The sequence below is a fragment of the Gouania willdenowi genome, chromosome 10 (genome assembly GCF_900634775.1).
Source record: "Gouania willdenowi chromosome 10, fGouWil2.1, whole genome shotgun sequence".
NCBI lineage: Eukaryota > Metazoa > Chordata > Actinopteri > Blenniiformes > Gobiesocidae > Gouania > Gouania willdenowi.
The window spans coordinates 11,076,045-11,092,724 of record NC_041053.1 but is presented as its reverse complement, the minus strand read 5'-3'; positions in this window follow the sequence as shown (position 1 = coordinate 11,092,724).

The following is a 16,680-nucleotide window of genomic DNA, read 5'->3' as shown; positions in this document are numbered from 1 at the left end:
AACTTTTTTAGCTCTGTGAGGCTGACCATGTCATTAAAAATCCTAATTTTTAGATTAATGTGATAAATTCATGATAGCATAAGGAGTGTGGCCTTTTTCTGCTTACTTTTTGCTGCAGTACCATACATGAACTGCTGGGTGCAGTGTCACTTCACCATTTACATTGTGAAGAAGAAATGCGCAACAGAAGAACCAATTCACATGACTCGAGCGCCAAAAAATAACTAGTATTTTTAAAAGATCAACAAATGAATTCATATAGATTTTGTTCAGTCACTGTGTTTTATGGCACTTAAAATATTTATACATTATGTACATAATACACTAAACTTTGCATAAGGTTGAGGCGGTTATTCCTTTTGGTCAATAGGGTAGAATGTGTTTATGAAAAAATAGCATTTAGAACAAGAGCCAAACATCCTCTTTGCCAGATGTTGGCAATTATCTAGATTAGTGATCCTGATCATTGTACCATGATCATTCATATTTTAAAGGATTCTAAGGAAAATCCATCTCCATTAATACATATATATTCTAAATGTATGGGCACCCCCATTTTTTCGAAAAATCATTTTGAAACGTGCATTCCAGATCCGATCTATATAAAATTCAATGGGATGATTGAGAAACCAATGCGACACAGCTGAGTCAAATTTCATAAAGATCAGTCAATTATGAACCAAGACATTAATTTTTGAATATTTGCCAATAATGAAATAGGGATTTTTCAATACTTTAAAACCTGATCCAGAATCAGTATATTGATCTGTATCCACCACCAAAATCTAATTCAACATTTTATAATGTAAGTGCTGACTTTGGTGTAAAAAAAAGAAATGGTCAAAACCCATTGATTACTTTTAACTGCTAACAGACACAAACTTGCACTTAAAAGTAGAGATGGTGGTGGCTCTTACATTACAAAAGAAAAGCTTTTCAATCCCATTTTTTCCCCCAAAGTATGAGTCAGTAACAGTTTGAATATAAGCTTATTTTTTATATTATTGCAAGATTTTTCAAACTTGAAAGACCACGTTTGCATCATCTGTTTGCCGGCAGCGCCGACCCAACACTTGTAATTACTTATTGCCTGTGGCAGATCTGTGGATCCAAACAGAGCAAACGGTGCAAATTGCTGAAATATCATCTATCATCCTTATTCACACTTCATTGTCAGATGCCTACCTGTATTGGGAACACGGGGATTTTCATGTGAAGAAGCTGACCCTGTGGTTAAGTAAGGCTAACATTGTGTGATGTGTTTTGGGATTCTCTCCCCTTGATCTGGTGATACTGTCTGCATGAATTACAGCCGCGTTTCATGGCTTCTCAAGACAAGCCAAAGCTGGCAGTCCCCCAGCTCAATCACATTGATTTTTCATAACAATATGAAGAACACTGTTCACTGCGACGGATTAATGAATTGCATCTTCAGAGTCACTTTGGCATTCTTAATGAAGGTAGATGAATTTTCTTGAGCAGGCCAGCTGTGTTTGAATTGGCGTTGACAGTGCCAGGACACACCTACCTGAGGAAAAAAACACAGATATTTCACAGACACATGAATCTTGCTTTGGTCTGTCAGATAATTTTAGTAAAAAACATATGATTCAAAGTGTGACATTTATCATCATCAGGCCCAGGGCCTTTAATCGTGTTTCTCCAATCCCCCTCTGTTCTTCACCTGAAATGAACACGTTTGCTTTGGGAACAATCGATTCTGAAAGCAGCTCTGACATTTATCTGCTGCGCTGTCAGTTATGTTTGCGGATCTGACAATGAAATATTGTGCTTCAGCATCATGTTCTTAAAACTCTTGGAAAGTAATCCCAAACTGAGAGTTGACCAACACATGGGGCCTGATTTTTCAATGGTTTACATGTGTGAATCTGGGCTGAACAGCTATGGCGAGCAAAATATAGGGAGGAAATGCGTACAAATTGTAGCACAAGCAATGTAATTTGCTAAAAAATGGTACTCGTTTGCAAGGACATTATTTAGTGCTGTTGAAAGGTTTGTATTACCTGTTGGCTTTAGGTAGAACAGCTGCAGGCAGGAGACGGCAAATAAAGCCAACAAAGACAGGAAATCATTTCTATGTGAATCAACTATTTTGAATATATAAATATATACATTTAAACATTTCAACATAGACCATTGTGAGAGACCGTTACAATCATAACCTACTCATTTACTAATGCGTACATCGTTTTGTTGAGATAATTTAATGCGGGCAAGTGTCCCTACTGTAGGTATCGCTGAGGTCACTACTTGTTGCCATTACAAGACAAATCCTTGTCTGTAATGGTTGCATACTCAGAGCATAGTGGATGGCCACTAGACGCTTAATATTATTATGAACCTAACCACTCGGAGCGAGTGTATCACGTTTTTTCTGCAATCTCTGCCTTCTTGCCCACTGCTCTTTGTTCTGCTTCAGATGTCTTGATGTTGGAGCTGGGAGTTCCTGATCAATGGTTCGTGGCTCAACTAGACTGGGACACCTGGATGGACTGATCAATGGTTCGCAGCTCAACTAGTTTGGGATACTCGGATAGACTGATCAATGGTTCACGGCTCAACTTGTCTGGGACACTAGGATGGACTATCCTTCTAGCCTATTCTGTTCGCCCTTCTGTCCACTAACCCAACTCGTCGAAGCGGATGGTTGCCACCTCTGAACATGGTTCCACTGGAGATTTCTTTTCTTCCCACTGTTGTTAAATGCTTGTTTATGTAGATCTTGTTGGGTTCTTTCTTTTGTTCTTTCTTACTACCGACCATATATTTTGTCAAACGTGCTGAGATGACTTTATTGTAATTTGTGCTATATAAATAAAGTTGAGTTGAGTGTTGCTTCACCATTTACATTGTGAAGAAGAAATGCGCAACAGAAGAAGAACCAACCTAAAGTCTCAAAAGTTTGGGACCATTTCACTGAAAACGTCGATACGACACACCTGAGGTAGAACTATCATCTGTGACATAAAACTAACGGGTGTCACTGTGTTTTATGGCACTTGCAATATTTGTATATTATGTACATTATTTTATTGTATATTTTTGATTGAATTTGGAAAAAATGTAATAAAAACTTTTGACCAGTAGAGGGGGCAATGCTCCCCGTGCCCCCGCAAACTCTGCATATGCTTCATCTGACATTTTTTTGTTTGTTTTTTTCCTACGATATTCCTAGACCCATTCAAAACTTAAAAGTTTTGGATTTACCTTGCTAGTTTGATCTTTTCAATTAGTTTTTTCTATAATGCATTTTAATTTCAAACACTATTACTGCTTTCATTCTCTTTAGCTCAGTGCAACAGCTCACCTCATCCTGACTAAAATATCGACATTTTAAACAGATGCATTTAAAATAGTAAATTGTATCTGATGTTGAACTTGTAAAGAATCCTATAGAACAGAAGGCTGATTATACCAAAAAAGAACATTACCCAGTCTTCTGGTTTAGCAGCAGCAAAGCAAACCTCCATCCCTAAACCAGGGAGTTTGTGTTTGCCATTACATTAGATGATACAGTGACATTTAAAGATAGGAAAAAAAGGGGAAAAATAAGCTAATTATTAATTCTAGCTGCAATTCTACTTAAATTTTGCAATTTCTAGCATCACAAAGCCAGTCATGATTATTTCCTTAAAAATATAAACAGTTAATTGATGTGTTTGTATTGCCACAGATAATATCTGGTAATGCATTTCATCACTTTTTTTTAGTAAAAGGAAAGAAGATCATGTAAATTGTGTATTAGGTACTCATGCAGCAGAAGTTTTGAAGAACAGAGCATTACTGCTTTGTTTCTATCCCAGTATCAGGCGAACAATTAACATCCCTTCAACACAAAGCATGTCTCTACATCCTTAAAGTACGAGTGTGAAACATGATTTTGAAGACATGAATTATTCAGGGTTTCATCAACAGGCGTGGACAGGGAAGAAGTGTATCTGCAGCGAGTGAAAGAGATCAGAGCAGCAACACGAGGCACCTGTGTAATGAATATGCATGGTTTTATTTCTTTCATTGTGAGGGGAGTGAATACACAACCCATAAATTTGCTCTTAGGCAACACACTTTGTCTCAAAAGTGTCTTTATTCTTACAAAATTACTGGAAAATCTGAACTCAATTTCCATTTTTCATTGTGTTTCCAAAATCAGTGATATGCTAATTTGCTGGTTTAAACATAACATTTTATCATCCAATTTTGCCAAGCAGTATAATTAGCAATCCGCTTTTATGACCAGCTTCATCCAGCTACCAATGGGGATGACGTCCACCCCCTCTCTCCCGCCCAACTGTTAGCAAGCACACACAGAGAGTGCACAAGAGTGAGGCTTCTTTTATTTTCAGGCAGTGCCACTCATGTTATCCAGTTGATGACACACCAAATGGTAGCATTTAAGACAAGTCGGAACTTTTATTGTATTAGTGTGGAGCTAAACAGGGCTAAATGATTACATCTTATCTCTAATTTTTAGGGTTTTCCTTAATCAGAAAGAAAAACGGTTCAAGGTTTATTTGAAACGACAATGCCTTTGCTTGCATTTGACCTAATATGTTAAAATACTATGGGATCTATTCTCCCATGTGCATAAGTCCAAAAAGCCGCGCAGCAGGGCTGAATTTGGCTGCGCGCTATTCTCCCCTTGTACTTAAGTCAGTCGCCGTGCGCCTTCATCCCAGTTACGCACTCTGGGTGGAGCAGCCCTGAAATGTGGATGTTCCCATTCAAATCTGGCTTTACACGCATTCTAAGTCCTTTTCCACTTACGCGCTTCTAACCCTGGAATAAGTTCAGCGCCCCGATAAGGTGAAACATTATATTGCAGTAGAAATATGGACTTGGTCGCGCATCAGCAGCTGAGTGATCACAGCTGCTGCTGTGTGACGCAGGAGTCCATGTGGCTTCAAATGTAACCAGTCCATGTTTCTTATTAATTAAAACTCTGACAGGTGCAGACTTCTGTCCACGTTGGTCACAGTGATTCAACTATTTTCATACTATGTCCAACGTAAAGTCACAGTTTGATCCACTACAGAGTGAAACAAGCTGTCATATGCAGATGAGGATGGACCACAAAATGTTCCCACACATATTTTAATGAGGCTCAGCTCAGGTCGCTTTAAACAATTAAAATTTAAAACTGTGTATTATGGAAGCCAATAGTTCTGTTTCACTGCAAACATCCTCTGTATTAAAGCAGGACGCTCTGCGGCCCCATTATTTTCTCATATCTCCAGCTCATCTAACTCAGTCACGCTTTACAGCGATGATAATGATGATGATGATGATGATGATGATGATGATGATGATGATGATGATGATGATGAAGGTGATGATGATCAAAGAAATAGATTTTAACTGTGACTCAGTCACACTGCAAAAATCTGATCAATGATCTGATCAAATCAACTCCTTATATTGTTTATCAATGAAGGCGTTTCAATTTTCACGGATATCAAATAACTTTGCAAGTGTTGGGAAAACTCTAGGTTCCATGAATTCTATAGACAACCCCAAAAAAATGACATCACCGCCTCCTTTCCTCACCTTCATTCTCACATACACGCTTTTGGTCTACCTTACGCGCGATGGCCGTGTCAGCAGCCTGGACCAGAGAATACACATAGAGGAGAAGCGCGTAACTGCAGGCGCTCGAAAAAGCACTTACGTCCAGATGGGAGAATGGACCCCCATATGATTATATTTCAATTTGTATGCACATTTTAAGATTTTGTAATTTCATAACAAATGTTACTTTATAGCTATAGTCTTCTCAGTCCTTCTTCTGTATACCTCAAGCCTGTGCTTGTTAAAATGGGCAAAGCAAAGGCTGTAACAGGGATTTTATCTGACTTACTCCAGCAACTGCCAGATCCAGTCTTTCTCTTTTGAGTGGCAGGAAAAATGTAGCTGTTTTCGTCCTTCACTGTTGACCGACCTCCTCATTGCACACTGTGATCCAACCCCCCTCATTATTGTGTCCGTGGGTTTGACTTCGTCAGAAGGTGAGTTGGAACTTGGAATTGTGATTCACACTAAACAGAAATCCTTGGAGCATGCACACTCAAAGCGTTACAGTCTGAAAAGGCTTGCTGATGCAGTTGAATAGACGTCACTTAAACATTGCTATTTTCCCAACGGATAGTAATATACGTTGTTAGGCACTTTCATCATTCGTCAACATGCATGCACCAATCGAAACAGAGCTGTCGTGCAAAGTGAAAACCCTTCAATAGCAGCGGCATGAAACTCAGTGTCTCACAAAGGACATTTTGACACAATAGAGCAGCATAACAATCCATGTACCTTTTGTTCTTTGGTTATTTTGTTTCAAAACCGCATTAAAAAATAGAAAAAAAACTGATTGTTTTTTTGTTTTTTTTTTGTTTTATTAATTTAAAACCAGAAACAGGAAAACAGAAAAACCAAAAACCAAACAAGCATTGTTTTTCTGTTTTAAAAATAAAATCTGGTTCTGTTTGTGTGATATTTGGATATTTACGGGGAAACTAGGTACGAGAGCTTCATGTTTTAATCTCACCACACAGAGGGACACACAGACGGATTTTTACTCTGCTGCGTTTGATAACTTGATCTTGTATCATGTTGTCCACCTCACACTGATGGCAGAGGCGTACTTTGTGTGTTGATGATGTTTTATTTAAGAGTTATTGATGCTGGAAGTATGAATCTGTAAATATCTGCCAACTTTACCGAATAGTGGTTATGGTTCAAATAGTATCCTTAGTCTTATTGTGTGTGGATGACCTGGGCAGGGAGGTGCAGCAGACTTCAGTTTTCGTTCTAATTTTCCCGTTAATATCCAACTATCACACAAACTGAAAAAACTGTGAATTGTTTAAATAAATAAAGTAAAATGTGTATGTATATATTAAGAAATTAATTTGGACGATTACTGGTTTTAAATTTAAAAAAAATATTTTTTGCATGTTTTGAAAGTCAAGATTACTTAATAAAATTAGTAAGAAACACCTAATAAAATGTGTTACATTTAAGAAAGAGAGGTATTTGTCCAACATTTGTGTTCAAGAGAATAATTTTTGGCAATTTCAGTTACTGTAGCTGTTAACTGATACAATTTTGATTTTAAAATTAAACAACATCCAAGTAATCTGTGACCTGATCTTAAAAGAATGAGAAGTTTGGTAAAAGGTTTTTTTTTACTTATTTGTAACTTTCACAAACACACCATTTTTTATTTTTTAATCCTATTTATTGGTGCAGATATGCTTTGTAAAATAAAGTGATCCTAACCACATCACTGAAGGACTTTTTACAGTACATACACATTTGAAGATATTGTCCTACTTCAATAGACCAGGTATTAGCGCTGATCAGCGCTGCCTGATATGAACTTCACATATTAATTTTTTTTTTCAAGCTATTTTGTCTTTGGTAAAACAAAGAATAAAATTAAAACTAAACTAAACATGAGACTGCATGGTTTCTTGCAGAATACGAGCCCCCGTTTTGAAATGGCTCTGGGTGTTTTTCAAGATGTTTGTTCTTGGTTGGTGAATTATCACAATAGGAATGATGGACTTTATCAACTTTTATTTTGTCATTTTGAGTTCATTTTAAATTATTTCCCATTTGAATTACTGTATGGAAGGAAGCCAATGGAAGATCGCTCCAAACTCCCAGAAAAATAATATTCAGTGTGTATTAAACCTGTGTGTCTGTATCCAAGCAACATGATTAGCTGCTCTGTTACAATACCTCATTGGGCTCAATTGTCAGCATGCTATATACGAGATACACAGTTAAAAAAATTGAAACAATTGGGAACAATTATTCTTTTTGCACCATGAAAAAGTTGTATATGAGCAGCTGTGTTCCTCTTCCATGAATTCAGTGTCTTTGGTTCCGTGATACAGTGACAGTAAAATAAAGCCCCACCCCTTCACAACAACACAAGAGAACACGATTGCAATGCAACGTGTACGATAGGTAAATGTGCTTTATTGAGTAATACTTGAGTCATTCTGAAACACAGTGTTTGTAATTATGTGGTGAGTCTTGAGTAATGTTTTATATATGGCTCATTTGAGCTGATGACAAAACCAAAGTGTTCACAAATAAATACTTTTATTACATTTTACTAAAAGCTCTGACCTGCTTATCATGTTTCCAAATGACATTTATTGCATTTCTTGTCTGATGTCCGTAAGTTACACATAGAAAAACTCAGAATTGATCTGATTGGTTCTATTGTAAAAAAAAAAAAAAAAAAAAAAAAAAAAACATTTTAAAGAAAGTAATAGGAATGTAAAAATTAGGATGTATGTGATGACAATGGAAAATTGTTTCATGTCTTTGAAGGACAGACTTTTTTGAGCTTTTATGAGCAGTGTGCTGTTAAATGGGACCCAGCAATGTTAAGTATTATGATTTGGAAATGCTATCTAATAATTATATTTTGTTAACTCTATATAATAATAATAATAATAATAATAATAATAATAATAATAATAATAATAATAATAATAAAATAATAATTAAGTATACATTCACCACCTGCCTGTGATACATACACTTGCCACCACTGTATTTGTGATGTTATCAATATCATTAATTCCCTCCTTTTGATGATGAAGGCTGCAGATCTGTGGCATATGGCAAAGAGACAAAGGGGTCTGCAATGCACATAAAGCTATGTTTTGGATGTAAAGCTGAATTAATCTAATTTCAAAAAGTGGTGTGTTTGCACCAAGATGAAATGTCAGTGTGTGGATTGGACAGGTGAAACATCATTGACCAATATACAATACTAATTTCAAAGCTAGATTTTAAAAATGGGTGCAACATTTCTTTCATCACCTAATACAATAATTATTTTTGAAATATCTTATCGATGAAATCATTTAAAATATTTTTGTCACTAACTTAGGAAATGACTTCGGCTCCTCTTAGTGTTTCTGTCTGTCATATAACCATGTCTACTTCCCAAACACTTCATTGTAACACTTCACTAAAACCAGCTGGGTGGGAAGGAATTTTTTGCTATTTATCCATTTATTTTTACTGCTCGTATTAGTAGAATAGAATAGAATAGAATAGAATAGAATAGAACTTTATTGTCTGTTCAAACGAGCAGAAATTTGTCTTTCAACACGGCTCATTACAATACATTCAGTAAAAACACAGACAACATCATTGAAGAATAACAAATCAAAAACAACAGCATAAAGTACAGTGCTACTGGAAGCTTTTAGTACAACGACTGCAGATGGAATGAATGATTTTTTGTAGATGTTTTTCTGGGTCGGTGGGGTTCTGTATCTTCTGCCTGATGGCAGCAGAGAGGAGGAGTGATGCAGAGGGCGGGTGGTGTCTTCAGTGATGAGGGTTGCTTTCCTCTGCACCGATCGGTCTGAGTGGTTTGGGTCATCTTACTGGCCTCTTTTACTTTTCTATTGAGTTTTGTTTTGTGTTCGAGGGTGAGAAAGATGAACCAGAAAGAGATATTGTATGTGAGGATGGATTCGATGAGTGAAGTGTACACTAAAGATGAAATGTCCTTGTTAATATTAAAAGATCTCCACTTTCTGAGGACGTGAAGGCACTGTTGCACCTTTTTCCAAACCACATGTCTTGTAAATGATTGCACACTGTTGATGCACCTGTAAACAGCCACACCTGAAACAGTGCAGGTGACGAGCGGGCGGGGTCTCACCTGTGTGGAGAGGGCAGTGATGAGCTAATTACTTAATTACAGACACATGTTGCAAAGGCATCAGGGAGTGACAGAAAACACACAGTGGACAAGAAAGGCAATACACCAGGGGTGGCCATTCCTGGTCCTCAAGAGCCACTATCCAGCATGTTGTAGATGTTTCCCTTTTCCAACACACCTGATTCAAATGATTAACTCATCATCAAGCTCTGCAATAGCCTGATAACGATCCTGGTCATTTCAATCAGGTGTGTTGGAAGAGGTAAACATCTAAAACATGCTAGCTCTTTCATTCTTCTGCTGTGGCTTTGTCCTCTCCCGTGCACCATCGCCTCACCAGTCCTCTGGTTGTTTTGCACCGAGCCTGTGTGCGCATGCACCTAATTTAGTATGCATACGTCACACAAAATGGGTCTCTATAACCCCTGTATAAATCTGCATGATGGGTGACTGCTCATACTCTGGGCGCCTCTGGGTACAAGTCATGGGAGGGCCCGCCTTCTCCAGCTCCCCTGAGCCGTGGTAGAGGCCCGGCTCCCTTAAGTCCTACCTCCTAATCCGGCCTGGGAGAGTGTCGCCCTCCCAGCCCCCCCTTCAGATAATTTTTTTTTTTTGAAAAATTGTTAAATTATAGGAATGCAGCCAATACAGTGATGCATTCAATAGCCCAGAAAATACGCTAATTTACATATTTAGGTTTGTTTTAGTGATAAGCCCGTTTTTATTTACAAACAACTGTTAATGTCAATATCAGATCAGCTCACGGGGAAACATGCGAACGTCAAACATAAACAAATGCAACAGACAAATCAAACATGCATTAAATCCAGCTTTGCCATTCCAACTGAGGTAACATTAAAAAAAAAATCGGATACAAATCGGATTTAGGGCCACACATGAAAGTGACCTGGGTCAAAATTGTGTTGTTCAGATTGTCTTTAACACATCGGATACAGGTTACACGGGCAAAAAGATCGAGTTTGTGTCTCATTTGCCTGCAGTGTGAACTCTCAGCTCTCTTATTAAAATTAAAACTTTAAAATAAAACCTAACCTAACATAAAAACCAAAAACATGACCCAAAGGAATTTAAGGCTATAAGCAAAAACAAAACCCTATTATTTACTAAATACACCTTTGACCTTGATTTTAGATGCTGAACAACTAACAGAGCAGTTTTATTATGAAACCGACTGACTTCATCCGCCACATTTAGACATTCAAACATTTTACAGTAAAACAGATTAATAGCATGTTCTGTATCTTTGATTCCCGCTGCAGCTGTTGAATTTCAGCAGACCCTTTCCTCACCAGGGGGTTCACGTTTTTTTTTTTTCTCTTTGTGATGAATAAATTAATGAAATGGAAATGAGAAAAACTTGCTATCACAAGTTTTCTCTGGCAGACTTGATAAAAAGTGAAAGCAAACTATAATCTGTCTTGAAAGAAAAGCAAAAATTCACCCAATGTGTCCAATTAATCTGCCTCATGTTATCCTACCGATTCCCAACTTGTTATAAAAGTAGAGCTTGATGTTTAAGGTGGTTTGTATATAGGGTAAATTAGCTCACATCTGACATATCACAGAGGAGATGGTTCACAGCAGTCGTCTACATTCTTGTCTGTAAATGTGTGTTGTCACATATCAAGGTCCTGTGAGGAGACGACGGCTGCGGCGCTTAAAAAACCTCCAACTCCACATCCTCTCCGGCTCATCCTGATAACAATTAATTCCCTGAATCTGAATCTGAGCCTCAACATCCGTTCCCATTTCAGACCACCCGTTATGTGAACATTGACTCAGGAATAATAATTTGTTGAACTTTCACACTGGCTTTCTTGATAAGCAATCCTTTGAATTATTTTTCTGCTTGGTTGTCTCTGTGAAATAGCTCTTGGCTAATGTAAGCTTGTTTTCAGATACAGTGAGCAGGATCTGTGACAGCAGGAGCAACCCAGCACTGCCCACAAACACTGATCTGGCAGGGTGAAAAAGTGCAGCCAAGTTGCAATTTAAGAAGCATAAATATGTGTAAAACTTCACAATAATATTAGTAATAATAACCAAGTTATTCTTCCATGAGAATAACTTTTTTCGTTTTTTTCTTCTCACAAACTGTCGGATTAGGGCCAATTTTGATGGAGAAAATAATTTTGGGCAAATCAAGAACAAGCTAAGTCGAAATGTCGAGAATAAAGTCGAAATGTCAAGATTGAAGTTTAAAATTCAAAAATAAACTAAAAATATAATATTGTGATAAAAGTTTAAGGTCTGCTAATGAAGTCAAATCTATGGAAGATGATCGCAAGTAAAATAGCTTTAAAGTCACTGACAGTTTTTTTTTTTTTTAGAAAAAGGCTATTTTGCTTTGAAACTGGCGATTTGTGTAAAACTTGCTCTACTCAACGGCTGATTATGGGAGAATGAAACAAGCCAGAAGCAAAAAAAAATCTGATGAAAGTAGAGCAGGGGTGTCATGGACCCCCCTATTTTTTTATCTTAGGTTTTTTTTTTTTTTTTTTTTTTGTGAAATAAAACCATACAGTCATTTGTTTGTGTAAGTCTAACACAGAAAAACTTGACCCAGGAGAACCCCAACTACATAGTATTTGAGGTTTATTTTCCCAAACTCGCATTTTTTCCAGAGTTGTAGCAATCTGAAAAGTCATTTTCATAAATGCTTATACAAAAGGGGCTATTTTTGGGCCTTTATGCATATACATGAGTAGGCGTGTTTGTAGACGCCTGGGATTGATGAACATTCGTTGTCGAGGGGTACCAGACCTCTGATTTCTCATTCAGCCTGACCCAAGCACTTTTGGAAAATTGATTGGAGAGACTTTCAGGCCCCGCCAACCAGGACTCTACCCAGGGACGGGGCACCCTGCCCCGCCAAAGGGGCCCCAGAGATGCCCCTGGTCCCATCGATGGTTCTCTGAGTGACGAGCACCAGCTTCCAGTGCCTCCAGTGGGCTCCGAACACTTTTGGAAAATCTATGGGAGAGACTGCCAGGCCTCACCAGCCAGGACTCTACCCATTTTGCCTGGTACAATACCAGCAAAGAGAAAATCCAGCCACTGGGTCCTGAGAGGCTCTGATGTAGGGTAGGAGGAATTTTCTTCATTAAAATTGGCCCTAATCCTCTTCTGTAGTCAAGACACACAAACAGAAAAAAAAAAAAAAAAACAACACCAGGCTGTGCAGTACACCGAGCTTGACCATGTCAGCTTTTCTCTGGGTTATAGGAACACGTTCAATCTGTGCACTGACAAACAGCCAGAACAGAATGCCATTTCCTAATCTTTGTCTCTTCCTGGTTCAAGAAAAATCTGCAAAGGCCATAGTGTTCCTCAAACTAACCAACATCACTGCTGAATGTTGATTCTATTCAGCCTCATAAATGAATACATTCTCTGCCTCAAACTTAAAATGTCTGCAAACACGATAAAAGCATTTTTAAAAAGGGGAAAAATGGGAACAGGTGTAAATCCAATTTTACAAACATTCTCAGCTGAGAGCAAGGAAAATAAACTGGGTAGGCTGTTTCTATATGTATGTAATTTGATTTCTAACAGGCATGACATCACTCGAAGCAGCTGGAGTAAAGGGGGAGAAAGCAGACCTACATGGGGGGCTTTATCCTCTTGGCTGGAACCAGTGTGAAACATTGCTCACAGGCAAACAAGATGAGCCACAGTTGGAACTGAAGGCAAACAAATCGACTCACCACACTTGTATATGCGGTTTTTTGGGGGTTTTTTTCTCTCTCTCTGCAACAGACACAGGCTCGCCTGCATGTATGCAGGAATACGACAAAGCAGAGAAACAAGGGGGACAGGCTCTGCCTGGGGCCACTTACATGATTCCCTGAACCGTGTGTGGCTCTTTGTGCCAGCTTTGAAATGTCGAACATTCAGGTCAGAACAGGGAAGTGCATCTATCTTCCCCGTGTCATTGCTCAGCACTGATGAATGACCCACTCTCATGAGTTGTGGTGGCCAGGTGACAGATCTCCATTAATAAACAGATTGCAGGGCTGCACTCCTTTGTGTGTCATCAACAAGAGGTGCTCTTCTTTATTATTTCCGTGCCACAGATAATAAATACTCATAAACCTAATGACGCTTGATTACTGCTGCAATCTTTGCCTCATTAGGTTGATTAGATGCAATTGTGCAACCCTGTGGATGCTCGATGTTTAAATATACTCTCCTGATGCTCTGTGTGAATGTACATTTTGGATTAAATGAGAAATATAATTGAAGACTCCACAGGTTGAACCCTGTAAGTGCACACACACAGGGATTTCATAAAACTGAAGAGATGTTTTTATCTGTTACAGACACATGCGAAGATAGATAGAAGATCATAAGCATGAGTCACCAGCAGGAGGTGCTGTTGAACCAACTCAAAGAGCTGAACATAGGGAATCAATAAATACAGCAAGTTAATTGTGTCTTCTTTTTTTTTTTTTTTTAAATGTGGTAAGGTTTCATTTATTCATACAACTTTTTTTCAGGAAAGTTACTTTAAAAAATGTACTTTGAAATCTATGATGTATCCCTATACGTAGGGATATGTGTGGAGAGTCAAAAAATGTCAGGAGGTTGAAGTACATTTCAAAGTTCATTTCCTAAAAAAAATTTGTCTAAATAAATGAAACCTTAACAGGAAGTAAATGATGCAGAGTTGACCTCTAAAATTGAATCAGCTGTTCCTCATCCCATTACGGATATTTCCGAAAAACTTTATCCACATATGTCCATTTGTTTTTGAGTTAAACTGTTCACAGATAAACAATAAATAAATAACCTCCTTGGCAGAGGTAACAGTGTGATCGAATGCTGCGTTCAAAGCAAAACAGATTTTTCTTGAAAAAGTAACTTGGAACATGAGCTAAAGTCAGAGCTCCAAGTCGGGCAAAAAATGAATATTATCCTGGTTTGCCGGAACGGAATTTTAAACTTGGAAATGCAGAGTTCCGAGATGCCTTGAATGAAAATGTTTGGATCTTGAAGAGCATACTGAAACAAGAAATGTTGCATACGTTCTATTGTACCTTCATTTTACTTAATTTCATTGTGCCTTTTAATTTTTGTGCATAAAACAAAAAACATAGCACTGCCAAATAACTTGTTGAGATTTTTCTCAAAATGTGTGTGTATTGCTGTATATATATATATATATATATATATATATATATATATATATATATATATATATATATATATATATATATATATATATATATATATATATAATGCAATTGCTCAGATATCAGAGTTTCTTAGAGTGAAGCTGTATAGAAGTATAAAAGCAGGACCTCATTAGTGTTGTTTAGGCTTCAATTTGTTCCTCCTCAAGCATTTCTTTTTTTTAGTGTGTAGCATAGAAGGGCACGTGCGCAGTGGGCCGGCCAAAAGCTCTGTTTTGTTGAGAGTTAATGAATTTGTCTGCTAAAGTTAGCTGTAGACTAACGCAACAGTTTTTTTTAAAAATAGTCAAAACACAAACTAATTCCTTGTCTTTACCTAGTTTTTAACATATTCAAGGTAAGTTATGGATAGGTAAAGTATTTTTTACATGACAAAATGTAAAGTGAGCACGTGATCTGTGACAATCTGATTGGCTCCTCCTTTCGGCGTGATTTAAATCTTCATGTCTACTCAGTTTGCCAAGGAGATAAAGGCAATAAACCCCCTTGGTTTCGCAAAGGCAGGACAGGAAATTGTAACATTTGCCAAGCAGTGCCCATACCTGCACTTCAGTGTAAAATTACTACTTTCTGACAAACACACACTTTCCAGGCTAAAACATGCCAAGAATGCTGCATTGAACGTGAGGTGTTAACAGTCACAGCTCAGAAGGGTTTGGTGAATTGGAAATGAGAAGGCAACAGAAGGCTTTATAGTTTGGATTATGTATAGTATTCAAGTCATCGAAATTTGCAACGAACAAAGCTAAGATCATCTCAAATGAGATGAAATCCGGCTGTATAAACAGAATAACTTGTAGCGAGTCGACAAAATGAACTGTGCAGAGCATATTTAGCACTGTAATATAGGCTACACATATATAGTGAGAGCCTATTTTTATTTCATCATTTATTATTATTTTTTATCACTCACCTTAGTTACAAACGTTGCTCACTGAGGACACCTGCTGGTCAATATTTACAGTCTTTTTTTTTTTTTTTTTTAGGATTTTAGACCCACTTTAATCATCTTTAAAAGCCCTTTGTGCAGTCAGTCCTATAGATTCTACACAGCTTTCAACTTATCCTGAGTTGCATGGCCACCTGTTAACATTGAGCTCTTCTGCAAAGCTTCATTAATGAATTTGAGCCTGATTTGCAGAGATATATGAGGAACAGACACACACAGACAGAGGTTCCTTGATAGATAGATAGATAGATAGATAGATAGATAGATAGATAGATAGATAGATAGATAGATAGATAGATAGATAGATAGATAGATAGATAGATAGATCAACCCTATACTTCCACTCACATTGTGGCCCCTATCTGAATCAACAGCACTTCAATCACGTTGAGCGGTAGCAGCCCAGGCTGTGTCTTAATTCACAGTCCTTGGTGTTGAACAAATGTCCTTCAATGTCAGTGTGATCATTGTCTGTCCACAGACGAATCAACAGAGCGAGTGGAAGCACTGACCCTGATAATTTAGTGCTTTACTCTAGACATTTTCAGATGCTGTGGAAAGTAACATTTTCCCCAAATCTAAGGTTGGCCCCTCCTGTTTATTACAGGTTTGTGACCCATGCTGGGCCCTGCTGAGAAAAAGGTGGTCTTATAGAAAACAGGGGTCGTAGCAAAGACACCATACATCTACACGTCAAATAAAAGAGCTATAAAACTGTTAAAGGAAATACAGCTTACAAAAATAACCTTAACTTCAAGTTGTTCAAAATGTGATTAATTAAAATATTTGAAATCAATGCA